General features: G+C 38.7%; 1 pseudogene; it reads left to right on the top strand.

Moving 5' to 3' along the window:
• The first annotated feature begins 2,481 nt into the window (after positions 1-2,481).
• LOC132167433 (uncharacterized) lies at positions 2,482-9,376 on the top strand (annotated as a pseudogene).
• Positions 9,377-11,315: the final 1,939 nt, after the last annotated feature.

The following is an 11,315-nucleotide window of genomic DNA, read 5'->3' as shown; positions in this document are numbered from 1 at the left end:
AGAAAACATTTTTGACAAAAACAAAATTGAAAATTAAAAATTAAAATATCACAACTATAGGAAAATAATTTTAAACAAAATTCGCCGCAATCCCCAACAACGGCGCCAAAAACTTGTTGTTCACAATTACCTACCTAAATAAATAGGCAAATAACTAGATGTTTTACCCGCAAGTGCACGAGGTCAACATAGTAGTATAATGTGCAAATACGGGGTCATTCCCACGAGAACTGCTGAATCTTGTCTAAAATCAATTCCCAAAGTAAAATAAAACAAGAGATTGGATTTAAATTGATAATGATAAAAAGGTAGGGCTTTGATATCCACCACTAATTATATTAAGCTAATATATCAATATGCCAATGTTTTGATCAAGTTATGTCTATCTAATGTTTGTCAACCTAAAAACACGGGTGTATACTCCTTAAGCTATAGATTTCCCTAAGCAACGAGTTAGGCATGGGTGTATACTCTAACTCTTTTCTTCCGTAAAGGATTTAGCATGGTGTATACTAAGTTGTTCTCTAGGAAAGCATATCTTATGTGGAAATCGACAAACACATGAGGCTTAGGGCATGGGTGTATACTCCCGGTTCCCATGTTGATTAACCCAAGAACCCGGTGTGGATTACTTTTGTTACTTATGTTAAACCCAAGACTCGGTCTTCCAAATTGATTTAACTAACTAGTCCATACCACATGCACATGTTGATCAAGCACACACATATGAGGAATTCATGAAACTATGTATTAATCTAGTTAGATATCATAACAAGATCATCACAAAGGCGCCAATGTTGAATATTAACAAAACATAACTAGGGCTTCAATTTAGCCCTACTAATTAAATTAGTTACACAAAAAGTTGATGTTAAACATCTTCAATAAATAAAAGAAAGAAAAAGAATAAACCCGAAACTTGCACTTGAAGAGCTCCAATTCTTCTCCTTATAAAGCATACCTATTCTATAGGCTTAAGGGTCTATTTATAGGCTTTAGAAATCCTTGACAAGCTACTAAACCTAGGAATTTCATAGGGTTTCAAAACCTATTACAATTGAGAGTTGGAAAACCCTAATATGGAAATACTAGCATTCTAGCACAGCTTTGATGTGTCTCCTGTGCACGGGTGCGATCGATCGTAACCCGTGTGCGCTCGATTGCAGGTCTACAATCGAGCCTCTTCTGTTGTGTGCTCGAGCGCTCGTAGCCTGCTTCATGCTTTGTCTTCTCTGGTACTGCGCTCGATCGCAGGGAACCTGTGATCGATCACAGTGTCAAGGGCTTCCACTTTTCCCATCTTCTCTCTTTGAGCCCAAATCTTCCAGATTTACTTCATTTTCTTCCAAAAGCCTACGAAAGTATGGAAAACACAAAAAGGAATTAAAATGACCTAATTAACTAAAACCAAAGGATTAAAACATGTAAGTTAAGGGCTGAAAATATGAATATTTTAGCACTTAACACCAGATCCATTACATCTTGGAAAAGCTTGTTAAGCAAGTTCTATAACAAGTTTTTCCCAATGTCAAAGGTCAATGAATGCAGAAAGGAAATAAGTTCCTTCACTCAGGAGGAGGACGAGAAATTTTCGGAGAGTTGGGAAATATTTAAGGAGTTGTTGATAAGATGCCCTCCACATGGATATGAGAAGTGGAGACCCGTTCAATTTTTCTACCAAGGATTGACCCAATCCAACCGTAGTATGATGTAGTCAATGAATGGGGGGCATTCTTAAGTTTGACGGGGGATGCAGCGTATAAGGCATTAGACAAATTGTTCGACAGCTCACAGCAGTGGGATTTTTTGAGTTGTTGGGATAAATCTGCCCATATCCCCAAGAAAGGTGGCATCTATAAGGTTAAGGAGGACATTGATTTGAGGATAAAGATAGATGCCCTGACCAAGAAGGTTGAAGCTCTTGCAGTGGGTCAGTCCATAAATGCTGCCAACACATTCAATGTTGATGGCTGTTCAATTTGTGCTAATCCTATGCACTTAGCACAGAATTGTCCATTTTCACCTGCTTTTGCCGAGTGCTCCATGGAACAAGTGAATGCTTTCAAGGACTTTAGGAAGCAAGCGAGCAGACCCTATTCGGAGACATATAATCCAAAGTGGCAAAACCACCCTAATTTCTCATGGAAGCAAAGCCAACCAATGAACCAAGGATTTCCCCCACATGCTCAGAATCATGGTCGTTCAGCTCAACCAGTGCAACCTTCTGCATCTTCATCACAATCATCGCTAGAAGAAACAATGAAGGCAATCATACAATCGAATAGCCAAACCATACAAGAGCTCAAAAACTCTGCCATGGCAAACACCCAAGCGATAGATGAAGTGAAGAATGCCACCATGGTTAACACCCAACCAATTGTGAAGATGGAGAGTCAGATTGGACAAATAGCCAATCACTTGGGTGAGAGAGAAAAGGGGAAGTTACCCAGTCAACTCGTGCCCAACCCGAAAGGACAATATATGGTTGGAAATTTTTCAAGTCTTGCACACGGGCAAGAACATGTGCAAGCGATTGTCACACTGAGGTCAGGGAGACAAGTGGACAATCAGGTGGTTGAGCAAGAAGAAGACCCTGTGGGGCAAGAAAGGGAAAAGAGTGGCAACAAAGAGAAGAGAGATGCCGAGCCATCTACAGCCACACCCATTATTGAGGACCCTCCTAGGTCATTTGTACCGACAGCACCTTACCCTGAAGGTTGCAAGCACCCAAGAAAGGGGGAAGTTTGAAGACATTTTGGAGGTGTTCAAGCAGGTCCAAATCAATATCCCATTTTTGGATGTCATCCAACAAGTACCTTCATATGCCAAGTTCTTGAAGGACTTGATTACAGTGAAGAGGAAGACGAATGTTCCAAAGAAGGCATTCCTGACCGAGTAGGTTAGTTCAATCCTGCAATGCAAGTTGCCCCTCAAGTATCAGGACCTTGGGTGTCCTACTATTTCTTGCATGATAGGAGTCAGCCAAATTGAGAGGGCATTATTGGATCTCGGAGCAAGTGTAAATTTGTTGCCCTACTCAGTTTATGTGCAGTTGGGGCTAGGAGAGTTGAGACCCACATCCATGACACTGCAATTAGCTGACAGGTCAGTGAAGGTTTCATGGGGAATAGTAGAGGATGTCATGATTAAGGTGGATAAGTTTTATTTCCCGATAGATTTTATTGTGCTTGACACAGAGCTGGTTCCGAATGTGGGGAGTCAAATACCGGTGATCTTAGGGCAACCATTTCTAGCTACAGCTAATGCCCTGATCAATTGTAGAATGGGGGTGATGAAGATTTCATTTGGGAATATGATATTGGAGCTAAATATTTTCCATATTAGAAAGCAACCATTGGAATATGAGGAAGTGCAACAGGTATGCTTGATAGAGGAGATCTTTGAGGAGGTTGTTGAAGAATCAAGCATAGAGGACCCCCTGGAGGCATGCTTTGCTCAGTTCTGAGAGGATTTGGACTTGAACAAATTGTTTGAGCAAGCAGATGCGATTTTGGAGACTACTCCTCTGGTGAGCAGTGAGAAGGAGAAGACAGCAGTACCAGATCCCCCCAGAAGGAACTTAAACCTCTACCGGACACACTCAAGTATAAGTTCCTAGGTCCAGCAGATTCTTTGCCTGTGATTATAGCTTCAGATTTTGTTGATGCTCAAGAGGAGAAACTGTTAGAGGTTTTAAAAGAGCACAAAGAAGCTATCGGCTAGACTATTGAGGCTATTGTTGTGCAAATTTTAATATACTCGCAATTGAATGAATCGTTTGCAATATTTTGCAAGTACGAGGTCGAACCCACAGAGAATTATATTTTTGAAAGAGCAATTTAAATCTAAACCAATTAAATCCTAACCTAATTCCAAAAGGGTTTTAAATTTTGGTTTTAAAAATTAAAAGACAAACATAAACTAATTAAAATAAACTAATAGATAAAATACTAAGGTTTGGGAATTCACACTCACCGAATCATAACAACATACTTTCATGTTTATCAATATTAATCTGAAGTTCTCACAATTAAAATCTTAGATATGTTTTACTATGCTTCAAACAATTAATCAAAACCATCCCATGTATCCATTCATTGCACAAATCACAAGAGGAATCCAATATCAATTAAATCATCAAATATATCCGTAAATCACAAAAGATATCAAATCTTAATTAAAACACCAAATGTATCGGTAGAACAAATCACAAGGGATATCCAATTATTTAGGCAAATAAAATCAAGTGTCTTAAATCATCAAGTGTATCTTTGAATCATAACAAGATATCCAAGAATCATGCCACATATTGAAAAGAAGTAAAACAATTGAAATAATAAACCCAATAAAATCAAATAAATAAAGACTTACATGAAAGTATTGATGTTCTTCATCGGTGAGGCTTCATCCCCAGCCTTAGTTGCAAATTTAGCTCTACATAAAAATAAAATCTAAATCAGAAGAAAACCTAAACTAAAAAGAGAAAAACTGTAGAATTTTGCTCTCTGAAATTCTATATATTTTCTTGAATGCAATGTGGTCTATTTATAGGCTTAGGAAAGTCCTAAAAGCCCTATTAAACCTAGATAATTTGGAGGTCTGTCTCCCAGTCAAAATAGAAGTTTGAAATCGGAATAGGATTCGCTCTAATTTGTCTCCTTTAATTGCATGGCGATTTTGGCATAGTAACCTTCTTAATTAGGAAAATCCTATTTCACAATGAATTGTAGTATTTTGAGTTAGCTTTCCAATTCCATTTGAATCACTTCAATCAGATATTTGAGTAGAAAGTTATGGTCAAAATATTGAGACATGTGCAGAATCTGAATTTGAATCAAATCCCAAATTTTATCCAATCTGATCTTTAATTCAATTTGTTCTTTAATCCGATTTAACCTTTTGCTTTGATTTGGTTAGACTTAACCACATCATCTAAGTCTTCTCAAAGTATGCTTTCTTCCAAACTTTGCATTTTTCCCTTTAAAGCTGTAGTTTTTCTTTATTGACCTACAAAACATTAAAAACACAAAACTAACACAAAATATTAAATAACGACACAGCTAAAGGATTAACTAATGTAAATAAAGGGGTCCAAATATGCAATATTTGGCACTTATCAGATATCAAGGGGATCAGTCCCTCGGTGGTGATGCATAAGATACATTTGGAGGAGAATGCCAAGCCATCGAGGGAGCCACAAAGGAGGCTCAACCCAGCTATGCAAGAGGTTGTGAGGACTGAAGTGATAAAGTTGTTGGATGCAAGGATCATTTATCCAATCTCTAATAGCAAGTGGGTGAGCCCGATTCATGTTGTGCCCAAGCGGGCTGGATTGATGGTTGTAAAGAACAAGGATGACGAGTCGGTCCCAACTTGTATTCAATCAGGATGGAGAGTATACATATACTACTGGAAGTTGAATGCTGCCACTAGAAAGGATCATTTCCCGCTTCCATTTATTGATCAAATGGTGGAGCGCTTGGCTGGGCATGAATAGTATTGTTTCTTGGATGGTTATTCTGGATATAACCAGGTCCCTGTGGACCCTGAAGATCAAGAGAAGACGATGTTTACCTATCCTTTGGACTTTCGCCTACCGTCGCATGCCCTTTGGGTTATGCAACGCACCTGCTACTTTTCAACGGTGCATGATCAGTATTTTTTCTGACATGGTAGAGCATTTCTTGGAGATTTTCATGGATGACTTATCTGTCTTCGGTTCATCCTTTGATGAGTATTTTCACCGCCTGAATTTGGTATTAGCATGGTGCAAGGAGAAGAACCTGGTGCTCAATTGGGAGAAGTGTCATTTTATGGTCAAGCAAGGTATTGTATTGGGGCACGTCATATCTCAAAGGGGGAATGAGGTTGACAAAGCGAAGGTGGATCTGATTTCCAACCTTCCACCCCCACGTATAGTGAAGGAGGTTCGCTCTTTTCTGGGCCATGCAGGATTCTACAGGTGGTTTATCCAGGACTTTAGCAAGATTGCCAAGCCTTTGTGCAAGTTGTTGGTGAAGGATGCCCCATTTGTATTCGATGAGGATTGTAAGAGAGCATTTGGGGACCTTAAGAGCATTCTGACGTCCACACCCATTATTCAGCCACCCAACTAGGTAGTACCTTTTGAGATCAAGTGTGACACTTCGGATTATGACGTTGGAGCTATTTTGGGACAGTGTGTTGATAGACTCCCCCATGTCATTTACTATACAAGCAGGAGTCTGAACAATGCACAACTCAATTACTCCACCACAGAGAAGGAGTTGTTGGTAGTCATTTTCGCGCTAGATAAGTTAAGATCCTATTTGCTAGGATCTAAAGTCATCATCTTTTCGGATCACGCAGCATTGAAGTATCTTTTTTCCAAAAAGATGCTAAATCTCGTCTGATCCGATGGATTTTGCTACTTCAGGAGTTTCACATAGAAATTCAGGACAAGAAGGGTTTCGAAATGTGGTGGCGGATCATTTGTCTAGATTGACTGTGGATTACACCGAGGATGCCAGCCCCATTTCGGAGACTTTCCCTGATAAGCAACTGATGCACATTGCTCATAATCCCGCACCATGGTTTGCTGACATAGTGAACTATCTCGTCACCGGCCAACTACCTCAGCAGTGGGGGCAACAAGATAGGTCCAGATTTTTGTCCACGGTAAAGCACTTTTTCTGGGACGATCCTTACCTGTTCAAGTATTGTTCCTATCAGATCATTAGGAAGTGTATACTTGAGCATGACCAATCCAATGTCATCTCCTTTTATCATGATCATGCTTGTCGAGGCCATTTCAGTGCTAAGAAGACCGCTGCCAAGATTTTACAATGTGGATTCTATTGGCCTACCCTTTTCAGAGATGCCCATGCTTATTGTACATCTTGTGAGCGTTGTCAGAAGCTAGGGAGTATCTCTAGGAGGAATATGATGCCCCTCAGTCCCATTTTGATTGTTGAGATTTTTGATGTATGGGGCATCGATTTCATGGGACCTTTCCCAAACTCCTTTGGCTATCTATACATCTTGGTTGTTGTGGACTATGTGTCCAAATGGGTGAAGGCGGTTGCATGCAAGACCAATGACCACAGAGTTGTGGTCCAGTTTTTGAGAGACACTATCTTTGCTCGTTTTGGTATGCCTCAAGCAATTATAAGTGATGGAGGTAAGCATTTTTGCAATAAGATTTTTGAGCAGTTGATGAAGAAGTATTTCATCACACATAAGGTTGCCACCCCGTATCACCCACAGACGAGTGGACAAGTTGAAGTTTCCAATCGAGAGATCAAGCATATTTTGGAAAAGACGGTAAACCCCAATAGAAAAGATTGGTCTCTGCAATTGAGTGATGCACTGTGGGCATATAGGATAGCTTTCAAGACCCCGATTAGGATGTCACCCTATCGGCTTGTGTATGGGAAGGCATGTCATCTTCCCATGGAGTTGGAGCATAGAGCATATTGGGCCATCAAGCAGCTAAACTTCAATCTTTTGAAGGTTGGCTCACAAAGGAAGCTCCAACTCAATGACTTGGAGGAGCTGAGGAATGATGCTTATGATTTTGCGCAGTTGTACAAGGCACAGATGAAGAAGGCTCATGACTAGAGCATTTTGAGACGATCTTTTGAGCCTAGTGAGAAAGATCTTCTTTACAATTCATGGCTGTATCTTTTCCCAGGCAAGTTGAAATCATGGTGGACAGGCCCATTTATCATTCGGTCAGTTTTTCCTCATGTGGCCATCAAGATTGAGGATCCAAAGAATAGTAACACCTTCAAGGTGACTGGACAGAGATTAAAACCATTCTTGGAGTTGAGGAGTAAGGAGATCAAGACGACATTGTTGGAGGATCCGAGTTATTCTGAGTGATTGTCGTCTTTTGTGGAGAGTCTGGCTGAAGACTTAAAACTTAGCGCTTGTGGGAGGCAACCCTCATTCTTTCCCTTACCATTTTATCTTGTTTGTTTGTTTCTGTTGTGTTTTTCAGGGCAAGTGTTTGCCATTCAAGTTTGGGGGAGCGTTCCCCTACTTTACACCCGACTTGCACCGCTCATCTGGTATTGTATCTCTGGACCCATTACAGACAATGTGTCATTTTAGTTTGGGGGTGAGGTAGACGTTTCTCTGTCTTTTTCCTTGATTATTCTTGTTGTTTTGTAAAAAAAAAAAAAAAAAAAAAAAAAGCAAGGGTAACACCTATTCTGTGGTTTGCATGTCATTGGTTTGTTTAGCATGTTGAACACAGCATGTCATTAGGAATCTGAGTCTTTTAACTCATTGTTGGATTAGAGAGATTTCACATGTTTGAGTTTATCACCACAAGCACACTAGCATAGAATCTATGAGGTATAAGATTTGACTTGATTAGGGTGTATCTTGAGATTTGTAGGATGAAGTGTGATGAAACCTTGGCTTGAAAATAAAAAAAAAAAAAAATTAAAATATCAGTTTAAGCTTCTCATTGAGTAACCGGATCTCATGCCTCACTAAGCATTGAGTGTTCGCGTAAAAAGATGAGAAATCTAACTTGGTTGGTTGTATGGCTAGTTTGTTTTCGTAGCCTAGTTGACTTGAGTAACTAAGCCCTTAGGAATGTTTCTACATCTAGTGCCCTAAAACCATTTGGTTTGGGAGTCTCTGGCCTAACACCCATTACATAGGTCAATTAGAAAGCTTAAGGAAGCCAAGCATTGCACAACCTACACAAAAAAAATAAAAAATAAATAAAAAATTTGCATGTTTTAAAGCCTTGGTTGTTTCATCTGAGCGAATTCCTATCACTTTCAAGGTACACCCAAGTTTGAGAATAAATTGAAGCCTGATGATTATATGTTAGTCTCACATTGCACTTATTGGAACAAGTGTTGTCTCAAATTTCCATCTTTGAGTCGAATGATTTATGGTTGTCTTGATGATGTGATTGTGGTGTTCACTATGATAAACCTGCTCAGGATGTAAAAAACCATGTGTTTGTGTGGAAGTCCTTGTTTGTCAAATAACATAGTGCATAAATGTTTGTGGGTATCATTACTGTTAAACCCTCACGAGACTTCACTCGTCCTCTAGGGATGCCTAGGGGTTTAAAAGGCTTGTTGCATATGCTAAATGCAATCGTTTCTCCCACGACAGCGGACTTATGTTTCTTGTTTTCATTTTGTTTCGCTAAGGGACTAGCAAAATGTAAATTTGGAGGTATTTGATGAGTGCCAAATATTGTATATTTAGGCCCCTTAACTTATGTTTGTTAAGCTCTTAGCTGTGTTAATTTATGATGTTTTTTGTTTGTTTTGGTGTTTTGGTGTGTTGCAGGTCATTAAGAGAAAACTGGGGTTTGAGGGTAGAAATAAGCATAGGAATTGAAGATCCCTGGAAGTACAATTGAGCGCATAGAGTGACGATCGAGCGCACCTACGCTAGAGCCCATGCACGGCATGCTCGAGCACACGACCACGTCAACCCTAGCATGCATCGCTTAAGTGCTACGCCGCAGGAACCCTAAAGAGCCGAGTGCGTTCGAGCGCACCGTAGGTGAGATCGAGCGCACTCATGTTGACCTGGCAACACCGAACCCTATTTTTTTTTATTATTTATACAACTTTTTCTCTTGTAACCATACATTGGGAGGTGCCATTTTAAGCAAAAATACGACGTATTGTCGTTCTAAAGCTTTCGCTTCGTTTTCCATTGTAAGTTTTATTTTTCTCATGATTTCAATTCAATTGTTTATTGTTTTTGTTATCATGAAAGGCTAAAACCTTCAACTAAGGTTGAAGATGAAGCCTCGTCATTGATAAACATACATGTTCTTGTCGTTTTATATATACAATGAGATTGTTTTATGAAAGTGTTGTTCAAAAGTCAATTCAACTATTTGATTACGTTCACTTGATGGGATGTTGGTATTTTACTCATGCTTAATTTAATATTCGTTGTATTTTGTCCGGGGGTACATCGAATGATTGGATTGAGACTAATATCCATTGTGATCTACGGATACAATGGATGATTTGATCTCAATTAAATATTCGTTGTGATTCTTTTAACGGATGGATTCATCGAATGATTTAATTTGCGTGTTTACAATTTTTGAATAATGTATTTGGGTTGATTATTGTATGCATAAAATGCAAGAAATGTTGTTTGATTTGGCAAGGCGAATTCGGAAACCTTAGTAATTTTCCATTACTTGTTTTCAAATTGTTTAGTTTAGTTTATGTTTTTGCACGACACAAATATGAAAATTGGAACTAGGTTAAGATAAAATTGGGTTAAACTAGAAAATTGATTTTTGCAAACACATCTTCCTGTGGATTCGACCTCGCACTTTCACACACTTTACTGCACATGACTCGTGCGCTTGCGAGTATAACTAAATTTGTACATCACATATAAAACCAAGCAATCAATTATGTGAAGTTAACTTAAATCATCAAGTGTATCCTTGAATCACAACAAGATATCCAAGAATTATTCCACACATTGAAAAGAAGTAAAACAATTGAGATCAAACTCAATAAAATCGGAATAATAAAAACTTACATAAAAGTAACATTATTCTTCATCGGTGAGGCTTCATCCCCAACCTTAGTTGGGAATTTAGCTCCACATAAATAAAATTAAAATCTAAACCTAAACTAAACTAAACTAAAGAGAAGAGCTGTAGAATTTTGCTCTCTGGGATTGTCTATCTTTTCTAGAATGCAAAGAAGTCTATTTATAGGCTTAGGGAAGTCCTAGAAGTCCTAGTTGACCTAGATAATTCGGAGGTCTGTCTCCCAGTCCAAATAAAAGTCTGAAATCGGAATAGGATTCGTCCAAATTTGTGTCCTTTTATTGATGGATGATTTTGGCATAGTAAACGTCCGAATTAGAAAAATCCTATTTGACATTGAATTGTAGTATTTTTAGCTAGATGTCCAATGCCACTGGTCTCACTTCAATCCAATATTTGAGGAGAAAGTTATGGTCAAAATACTGAGACATGTTCAGAATCTGAATTTGAATCCAATCCGATTTTGACTCCAATTAGAGAAATTTCTATTTAATCTTTTTCCCTAATTGGGTTAAACTTAACCACATCGTCTAGGTTTTCTCAAAGTGTGCTTTCTTCCAAACTTTGCATTTTTCCCTTTAAAGATGCAGTTTCTCTTCAACAACCTACAAAATACTAAAAACACAAAACTAAAACAAAACATTAGATAACGACACAGCTAAAAGATTAACTAGTGTAAATTAAGGGGTTCAAATATGCAACATTTGGCACTTATCAAACACCCCCAAACTTACATTTTGCAGTCCCTTAGCAAAACAAAACAAAAAAT

The sequence above is a fragment of the Corylus avellana genome, chromosome 2, assembly GCF_965113065.1.
Source record: "Corylus avellana chromosome 2, dhCorAvel1.hap1.2, whole genome shotgun sequence".
Taxonomy (NCBI): Eukaryota; Viridiplantae; Streptophyta; class Magnoliopsida; order Fagales; family Betulaceae; genus Corylus; species Corylus avellana.
The sequence above is the reverse complement of the archived record's forward strand: the minus strand, read 5'-3'. Positions and strand labels throughout refer to the sequence as shown.